This window comes from Trachypithecus francoisi, unplaced genomic scaffold, assembly GCF_009764315.1.
Source record: "Trachypithecus francoisi isolate TF-2019V2 unplaced genomic scaffold, Tfra_2.0 Lachesis_group14, whole genome shotgun sequence".
Lineage (NCBI taxonomy): Eukaryota > Metazoa > Chordata > Mammalia > Primates > Cercopithecidae > Trachypithecus > Trachypithecus francoisi.
Window position 1 is genome coordinate 16119080 of NW_022681459.1, and position 10136 is coordinate 16129215.

The window sequence follows — 10136 nt, forward strand, 5'->3', positions numbered from 1 at the left end:
AGCTCTGAACTGAAAACCGAGATGATAAGGATGAGGTCTTTGGCCTCGGGGAGGAGCTTTCTGCTTAGTTATCCAGTTATACCTATAAGGAATAATCCTAGTACTGTGTGATTAATGATCTAAAGGACATTCAAGAGCTATGGGATCCTTGAGGAAGGAGTGTGTAATTATTTATCTAGAGAAGTGGGATGGGGGCAAGAGATTCTAGGCAGTAGGAAAAAACATACCAGATAGAGGCACAGGACCATGAAACCATATGGAGAAGAGCTTATAAGCAGTTCCTTCAGAGAAACGGTCTTTTCATAAATCTCATCCTAGAAGCTCTGTGTGGAAGGGCCAGTGGAGGAGGAGGGACAGTGACATTCAAGAGCATTTTTTTTTTTTTTTTTGTAGGGGAAAGCGCGAACGCAGTCCCCCACTACCACAAATTATGCAGTCGAGTTTCCCACATTTGGGGAAATCGCAGGGGTCAGCACATCCGGAGTGCAATGGATAAGCCTCGCCCTGGGAAAACCACCTTCGTGATCATGGTATCTCGCCTGCCAGGTAAGTATCAAGAGCATTTTAAATCTCCTCCCCACATTGCATGAGACTAAGGTGAGTCCTGTCTGGAGTTGCTGCTTGGATAGAAAAAAATGCATGTGGTCCTGTACTCTGACTGTTGGAAGAGGGCTACATAGAGGGAGACAGAAAAAAGTTCTACTCCTTATGAATTCTTTTTCTTAAAATGTTGCTGAAGGTAGCTCTACAAAATTAAGCCCTGGCCAGGTCTTGCGTGATTCCTGGCCTTTTCTTCGCAAAATTGAGACTCCATGAACCTCCTGTCTTCTCATCTGTAGGCTCACACTAATCCCCAGGCTCACACTAATCCCCAGGCTCACACTAATCCCCAGGCTCTAAGATCAAGCCAGACGGGGTATAAGTAACCTATATGGAATTTCCACAGACATCAGGAAAAGACATCTTCTATGTGGTCCAGGGCATGGTAAGGATAAGGCTCCTTTGAGAGTACTAAGAAAACAGCATTTTTTTTTTTTTTTTTTTTCTGAGACGGAGTGTTGCTCTATTGCCCAGGCTGGAGTGCAGCAGCATGATCTCAGCTCACCACAACCTCTGCCTCCCAGGTTCAAGCTATTCTGCCTCAGCCTCCGGAGTAGCTGGGACTACAGGGGTGTACCACTACACCCGGCTAATTTTGTATTTTTAGTAGAGACAGAATTTCACATGTTGGCCAGGCTGGTCTCGAACCCCTGACCTCAGGTGATCCGCCCAAAAAAGGCAGCACTTCTGAAGAAAGAGACACCTACTTCTTTAGGAAGATAGAATCCACTAATGGGGTTATGGCTTGGAGAGCATTGCTGAGCTGGGTTTTATCCCCATCCACTTCTCTCAGCCTGGGGCCCTTGCACTGATCACAATCTGTACAACCACGTGTGGCAGCTCGGGAACACGACCTCTGCGCAGAGAGTTTTAAGGATCAAACATGAATTCAGTATTGCAAGGTTTAGAATTGAGTCACTGTTGCCACTAATCCCTCTCTGGCCTGATGTCCCAGCTCTGAGCAGTGGGCTTTATCTCTGCTTCCCAGACTAGCTTCTGCCTTGTTGTGGTTCTGAGCACAGAGCATCATGTGGCCAAGCTGTTGGAGCAGACCTCTGCCCTACTCTCCACCCCTGAGCTCCATCATGAAAACTTGTCTATTCTGCCAGTCCTTTAAGCACAGGATCTTGCCCTTTCTGATAGCTTTGTCCAATTCTGTCCAAGCTGCAATTCTGTCCAATTCTTTTGTTGGGGAAGAAAGAAGGCAGGCCTAGGTAGAGCTTTAGGACTGACTGCTAAGAGAAGAAAGATGGCTGGCATTCAAAGCCTGGGGTGTATTAAAGTCTGACTTAGGCCAGGCGCTGTGGCTCACGCCTGTAATCTCAGAACTTTGGGAGGCCGAGGCGGGTGGATCACGAGGTCTGGAGTTCAAGACCAACCTGGCCAAGATGGTGAATCCCCGTCTCTACTAAAAATACAAAAATTAGCCAGGCATGGTGGTGGACGCCTGTAATCCCAGCTACTCGGGATGCTGAGGCAGAGAATTGCCTGAACCCAGGAGGCGAAGGTTACAGTGAGCCAAGATTTTGCCACTGCATTCTAACCTGGGTGACAAAGCGAGACTCCAAAAGAAAGTAAGAGAGAGAGAGAGAGAGAGAGAGAGAGAGGAGAGAGAGAGAGAGAGAGAGAGAGAAAGAGAGAGAGAGGGAGGGAGGGAGGGAAGAAGTCTGACTTATAAAGAAAATTGGTCTAAGATGGAGGATGAACTCTCAGGAACAGAAAGTAACAGTATAGAGACTGCTGGCAGCCCACCCAAGAGTGATTTCCCTTTTGTGTTCCTGTTTTGTTTCGGTAGGAAAAGTGGTGTAAGTGAATCATGATAATCCTATTTCTTTCTGCAGTGATTTAGGGTAGGCCTGTGCCCTAGTTATGGAGAAGTCTAATGAGAGCTTCTGGGAAAGATTTTCTTCCCTCACCACCCCCACCTGCCTTTGGAAGTCGTCATGTGGGTATGTGATATCTGGAGCTGCAGCAGCCATGTTGAGACCATGAGCAAATAAAGTTATGAAAAAAATAGGGACACTAAAACAAAATGTTGACTTTATTGAACTGCTACATTAATCAGTCCTATCTCTGGACTTCTTGTTATGTGAGAGGATAAATGTCCATTGGTTAAACTATTGTTGTTGAGTATTCTATTAATGGTTAGTGAAAATAACTGATATGGAAATTATTGTTTACTAGGCATTGTGCTGCAACTTCATAATATTCATGACAACTCTATGCAATATATATTCCTTTTATCTTTCTTTTTGTATATGAGTAAACTGAAGTTCAGAAATGTAAAGTATTTTGCCCAAAAACATTGCAAGGAACATACTTGTTTACATATATTTTGATAAATGGGATTAATTATTTTCTTGAGTTAATTTCTTAGGAGAGAAACTACGAGCTTAAAGAGTATGCATGTTGGGCCGGGCGCGGTGGCTCAAGCCTGTAATCCCAGCACTCTGGGAGGCCAAGACGGGTGGATCACGAGGTCAGGAGATCGAGACCATCCTGGCTAACACGGTGAAACCCCGTCTCTACTAAAAAATACAAAAAACTAGCCGGGCGAGGTGGCAGGCGCCTGTAGTCCCAGCTACTCAGGAGGCTGAGGCAGGAGAATGCCGGGAACCCGGGAGGCAGAGCTTGCAGTGAGCTGAGATCTGGCCACTGCACTCCAGCCTGGGCGACAGAGCGAGACTCCATCTCAAAAAAAAAAAAAAAAAAAAGTATGCATGTTGTTATTGATTAAATGTCTGTCTCCCCCCAGAATTCATATGTTGAAGTTCTTACCCTAATTGTAATTGTATTTTGAGACAGGTCTTTAGGACCTAATTAAATAAAGTTGTAAGAGTGGGGTCCTGATCAGATAGGATTAGTGTCCTTGTAAGAAGAGATACCAGATAGCCCCGTCTCCATGCGCACACAAAAAAGAGGTCATGTGAGGACATAGCAAGAAGGTGGCTGTCTGCAAGCTATGAAGAGAGCCCTCACCACGAATGGAATCAGCTAGCACCGTGATCTTGGACTTCCCAGCCTAGAACTGTGAGAAATAAATTCCTGTTGTTTAAGCCCTCTAATCTATAGTATTTTCTTGTGGCAGCCTAAGCTGACTAAAAGGCTTTTGATACCTACTGCCAAATTGTCCTCCAGAAACATTATACCAGTGGCACTCCCACCAGTAGCATATAAAAAATACATATTTCCCTGTGCTTATACCAGTACTGAATGTAACCTTAGAGGAACTGAATTTAAATTGCAGTATACCTTACAGCATTGGGTATGCTTGGACAAACCACTGCCCTCTCTGAGTCCCAGTATCCTCATTTGTCAAATTAGCATCATGATAATCCCTGTCTTGTTGGTGCCATCTCACCGCACTGTTGGGAGTTCCAATGAGATGAAGTATGAGAAGATGTTTTACAAACTGTAAAGGAAAACATAAGTATTGGTGGTGGTGTTATTCATCTCACTGCCTCAGTAGAATAAACTGGAGAATGTTTAGGAGGTCAAATGAAACAGTCAAAAATAATTTTGCAGTGTTCAGTCAACTCCAACGGTGTGAAAATTAGTCAAACTGAGAAATGCATGAATGCTTTGGTTACAGTCTCGAAGGTCAGGTTGAATCTGAATTCAATGTCAGCTGGACCCAAGTAATGTTCTGATTCTAGAAAAGTAGCTCCAAAGAGTCTATGCACTTCCCTTTCCTCACTGCAGAATTATCTTCCTACTAGGTTGACATTCTTAACCTTCCTGGATCCTATCAGAGAAACCTCATTCATCATTTCATTTCCAAATTATGAAGACCATCTGGGCCTGAGTGGAGATGCTTGTTTCTTCCTCTTCCCTAATGCCCTTTCTGCCAGTGTGGACTGCAGGTATGGACACAGGGCAGGGTGGGTAAGTGTTAAGTGCTATGAGCTCCAAGGAAGAAGAAATTCCATATGTGCAACCATAGTGCATATGTGGGTAATGCTTATTTTATGCCCATTTAATTAATGCCATGATCACTATTGCTTCTAGTAATTAATTTGATTTTCATTAGTAGTGGAAAAATAGACCAACTCCTTGAAATCAGAGAGAGCTTTAAAAAATGCTCAGCCAGGAGGTGTTAAGTACTTCACTAAGTGTGAGACTTCTGGCAAAACCCCCATCTCAGCATTCAATTGTTCTTTTTGTTAAGAGTTGTTGACATAGATACAGGAATAACTTTTGACCAGCAATTCCATAAGTATTTTACTCTACTGAAATCTATTTTTTGATTTATAAACTGCACATTTAATGTAAATAGCACATTATTCCCCCTGTCACAGAGTTGATATAGTAATGATGGTCTATAAGTGATGATTACTCTGCATTTAGGGTTCTCTGCATGATCTTGGCTCACTGCAACCTTATACAAACCTTATACAAACAGTTATATCTCGAGCTGGCCCTAGGCAAAATTATAAAATCGTCTAATAAATTATCTTTTACTTATATCTTATGTTCTGCTGCTGCTGCTTTTTTTTTTTTTTTTTTTTTTTTAAATAGTGTAGACTCCCAGGAGTGGGATTTCTGGGTCAAAAGGTATGTCAAATTTGTCTTCTATTATTGTCAGATTGCTCTCCAAGAAGACATTAATCTAGCGATCTAGCAGTGTGTAGTAAGTTTCTCCTGCAAACCCGCCAACAAGAGATGCTATCTATCTTTAGAAGGTTATGAGTACAATGCTGTATAAAGTGATATGATATCATGTACTTACTTGCATTTCTTTGACTATTAGTAAATTTGAGCATATTTTTACTTCAAGTCTTGTATAACTTTTAACCATTCAAGTTTTTTCTTTTACTATCTTCCGTTACATCTTACAGCAACCAGCCATTTTGACTTAAGTCATTAACTTTGAGGTACATCTACTTTTTCACTTTCTGGAATTTCTATATTTAGATGCTTGGGGGACTAATATTCTAATGTTCTTATCATCCTGTTGCTCCATTTTTTATCTCTGTATCTTTTTTTTTTTTTTTTTTTTTGAGACAAGGTCTCTATTTGTTGCCCAGGCTGCAGTGCAGTGGCATGATCTCGGCTCACTGCAACCTCCACCTCCCCAGTTCAAGCGATCCTCTTGCCTCAGTCTCCCCAGCAGCTGGGATCACAGGTGTGTGCCCCTAGGCCCAGCTAATTCTTGTATTTTTAGTACAGATGGAATTTCGCCATGTTGGCCAGGCTGGTCTCAAACTCCTGACCTCAAATGATCCACTCCCCCTCAGTTTCCCAAAGTGCTGGGATTACAGGCATGAGCCACCATGCTCGGCCATCTCTGTACCTTTTTGTTCTATTTGCTGGTAGCTCCTAAACTTCGTGTCCCACCCCTTCTATTGAATTTTTCGTTTCTGCTTTCGTGTTCTTAATTGTGAAGAACTTCTTTTTGTTCTCTGAATGTTTCTTTTAAAAATGCTATTCTATTCTTATTTCATGGATGCAATATCTTAAATCTGAATGTATATATTTTAAAAAGAGTTCTCTTACTCTCAGCAATCTCTCTAATTGCTGTTTTTGGTCCCTGTCTTCCATGTGAGAAACGTTCCTTGGGGGCTGGGCGCAGTGGCTCACAGCTGTAATCCCAGCACTTTGGGAGGCCAAGGCGGGCGGATCACGAGGCCAGGAGATCAAGACCATCCTGGCTAACATAGTGAGACCCCATCTCTACTAAAAATACAAAAACTTAGCCGGGTGTGGTGGCGGGCACCCGTAGTCCTAGCTACTCGGGAGGCTAAGGCAGGGGAATCGCTTGAACCCCAAAGTTGGAGGTTGCAGTGAGCTGAGACCACACCACTGCACTCCAGCCTGAGGGACAGAGTGAGGCTCCTTTTCAAAACAAAAACAAAAACAAAAACAAAACAAACAAAAAAACCCAAAACACAAAAAACGTTCCTTGGATGTCTCGTCATCCTTAGTTGTCTGTTCTTATTTAAGAGTGGGGAGCTAAGAAGCTGGCTGGTGTTCTGGGTGTGTTAGGTGGGCTTGTGGAGTGCAGAGTGACCCCACTGTTCGGATTTGTGAGGAGCTCTATTCCCTACCCCTCCACTGTCCCCCTTCCCACTGCACCACGTCCACATGTTTAGATTTATCTTCTTGTCCAAGTCCGCTGAGAAGAGTCTTCAGTCTCTTGCCTGGAGGGTAAGAGCTTGACTTCGAATTGTGGATGTTGAGAAGGACTGGAAGTCTACGTGTTTTCACTTAATCCCCTTTAAGTCCAGGCTGGTGTAGGGAAACAGCCTTTCTTCCCCCTTCCCCAAAGAATAAAGCCTAACTCTGGGGTGAGGAAAGGAGTGTGGAGTGGAAAGGGATTGAAGAGTCTGACTGTGTCTTACACAGATTTCAACCCATCCTTATTTTAGTTTCTCACTTTGCCCCCACTTCCAGAGGTACCTAGTGCCTCCCATTCCTGAGCTTTTGGAGAATACTGTGTTGCAAATCAAGCTGATTCTTCACCTTTCCCATGGATGACTTAAACCCTCTGATGTGCTAAGCCAGCTCTCATTCTTATGCCTGCTTTCCAAACCCAGACTTTGTGTTGCCTCCTCTCCAATTCTCCATGTCCTTAAAGCTCTGTCTTCTTTCATTGCAAAATCTTTTGTTAGGTCTGGTGCGGTGGCTCATACCTGTAATCCCATCACTTTGGGAGGCTGAGGCAGGAGGATCACCTGAGGTCAGGAGATCGATGCCATCCTGGCCAACATGGTGAAACCCCATCTCTACTAAAATACAAAAAATTAGCCGGGCATGGTGGCGGGCGCCTGTAGTCCCAGCTACTCGGGAGGCTGAGGCAGGGGAATCACTTGAACCCATGAGGCAGAGGTTGCAGTGAGCTGAGATCACACCACTGCACTCCAACCTGGCGACAGAGCAAGACTGTGTCTCAAAAAAATAAAATAAAATAAAACATAAAAAAATCTTTCATTATATTTTTTGGAAGGATTGAAATTACATGCACTCTTCAATCCTTATAGCAGCAAATTTTTCTTTATCATTTTGTTTTATGTGTCTTCCTTGCAATTAGTGTTAACTTAGGATTTTTTTTAAAACCCAGTCTCTGCTTTGTAGTTTAATGATTGATGTATTAGATTTTTTCATATATCTTTATATTTGCTATTTATTTTACACATTTTTATATGCTATTTTCTTTTTTCCCTTTGGTAGTTTTGATCAAGTTCAATTGGTTTCTTTTCCCTTGATAATTACTATATTTTTCCATTCTGTGTTCCCTTTTTGTCTCTCATAATTACATAGACATTTCTTTATGATTTTTGAAAACAAGATTCCAATTATTTCCCTAATCCAGATATCCTTTAAACTTCATGCTTTCTCCCTCCTCAGAATACATTTCCTCGTTCTTCCGCCTTCCCTCCCAGCAAAAGAGGCCTTTGGAACTTTTTTTTTTTTTGAGACAGAGTCTCTCTCTGTCTCTCAGGCTAGAGTGCAGTGGCGGAATCTCAGCTCACTGCAACCTCCGCCTCCCAGATTCAAGCAATTCTCCTGCCTCAGCCTCCCAAATAGCTGGGACTACAGACGCCCACCACCACGCCTGGCCAATTTTTTGTATTTTTAGTAGAGATGGGGTTTCACCATGTTATCCGGCATGGTCTCTATCTCCTGACCTCGTGATCCACCCGCCTCAGCCTCCCAAAGTGCTGGGATTACAGGCGTGAGCCACCGCACCCGGCTGACCTTTGGAACTTTTATGCTACATCTTTCTCACCCCTACATTCGACTCTCATCTCCAATACCTCGACAAAATAGTTGAGAGCATTCGATCCTGTACTCCCATTAGAATTTCTTCTTCTGGTATGCTTCTTCTTTAAGGGTTCCTATTTGAAAATAATCCTGGGATAGTGTGTTTAGAAACTTTGTATCTGGAACCAGACTGCTTGGATTTGAATCCTGACTCTGCCATTTCCTGATTTTGTGACTATGGATCAGTTATTTAATCACTCTGTGCCTCTGTTTTCACCTTGGGGAAATGGAGTTAACACTAGTACCGTCTTGATAGAATTTTTATTTATTTATTTATTTATTTTTGAGACAGGCTCTCGCTTGTATGATCACGGCTCACTGAAGCCTCAATCTTCTGGGCTCAAGTGATCCTCCCACTTCAGCCTCCCAAGTAGCTGGGACTACAGGTACACACCACCACACCCAGATCATTTTTTGTAATTTTTATAGAGACAGGGTTTTACCATGTTGCCCAAGCTGGTCTCAAACTCCTGGTCTCAAGTGATCTGGCTGCCTCGGCCTCCCAAAGTGCTGGGATTATAGGTGCAAGCCACCACACCTGGCCCCTGACGGGAATTTTGTGAGAGTTAAATTAGTCACTTTATGGAAAATATTTAAAACAGTACTCAGTTCACAGTTCAATAAATGTTAACTTACTAACATTTTAAAACACATTCATAAATATTATATCATTGTTCTATGATATATTATTAAGATATATTTGTGTGTCTCTGTTTGTGCATATATATTATCTTTTGATGTATCCATCTATCTGTATCTTTTTTTTTTTTTTTTCAGATGGAGTTTCGCTCTTGTTGCCCAGGCTGGAGTGCAATGGCGCGGTCTCGGCTCACTGCAACCTCTGCCTCCTGGGTTCAAGCAATTCTCCTGCCTCAGCCTCCCCTGTAGCGGGGATTACAGGTGTGCCACGAAGCCCAGCTAATTTTTGTAGTTTGAGTAGAGATGGGGTTTCACCATGTTGGTCAGGGTGGTCTTGATCTCCTGACCTCAGGTGATGATCTGCCCGCCTTGGCCACCACACCTGGCCATATAATGCCTACTTAAGCATCAATTGCTGGCCTGTTCAGTGTTGCTTACATGGTTCTGGTCCACACTGGGCAAGGGCATTTGGCAATGAGGAAGGAGTGTGCTTGGTTTAGAATAGCAGCTTCTGTGGTTCTTGTTAGAGGCACCATTTCTGCCCAAATCTGGGGTGCCTTTTCATTGATCTATATTTGGGAGCTAACTCAAATAAAAGGAGAGTTTTATTCTAATTAATTTAATTCAATTAATTTATTTATTTTTGAGAGAGTCTCATTCTGTCGCCCAGGCTGGAGTGCAGTGGTACAATCTCAGCTCTTTGCCACCTCTGCCTCCTGGGTTCAAGAGATTCTCATGTCTCAGCCTCCCAAGTAGCTGGGACTACAGGCGTGCGCCACCACACCTAGCTAAATTTTGTATTATTAGTAGACAGGGTTTCACCATTTGACTAGGCGGTCTCAAACTCTTGGTCAAAACTGATCTTCCTGCCTTGGCCTCCCAAAGTGCTGGGATTACAGGTGTGTGCCACTGCACCAGACCTTATTTTGTTTTTACATTTGTTTGTTTATTTGTTTGTTTATTTATTTATTTATTTATTTTTGAGACAGGGTCTTGCTCTGCCACGCAGGCTGGAGGGCAGTGGTGCAGTCATGGCTCACTGCAACGTCGGCCTCCTGAACTCAATTGATCCTCCCACCTCAGCCTCTCAAGTAGCTGCGGCTACTAAAGCAGCTGAGTCTACAGGTGTGAGC

General features: G+C 43.2%; 1 non-coding gene across 1 annotated transcript; it reads right to left on the reverse strand.

The window, feature by feature from the left end:
• Positions 1 to 390: 390 nt before the first annotated feature.
• Positions 391 to 554, reverse strand: LOC117096795. The gene has a single exon (XR_004442641.1). It is a non-coding gene; the product is annotated as a U1 spliceosomal RNA (small nuclear RNA).
• Between the last annotated feature and the right edge of the window lie 9582 nt (positions 555 to 10136).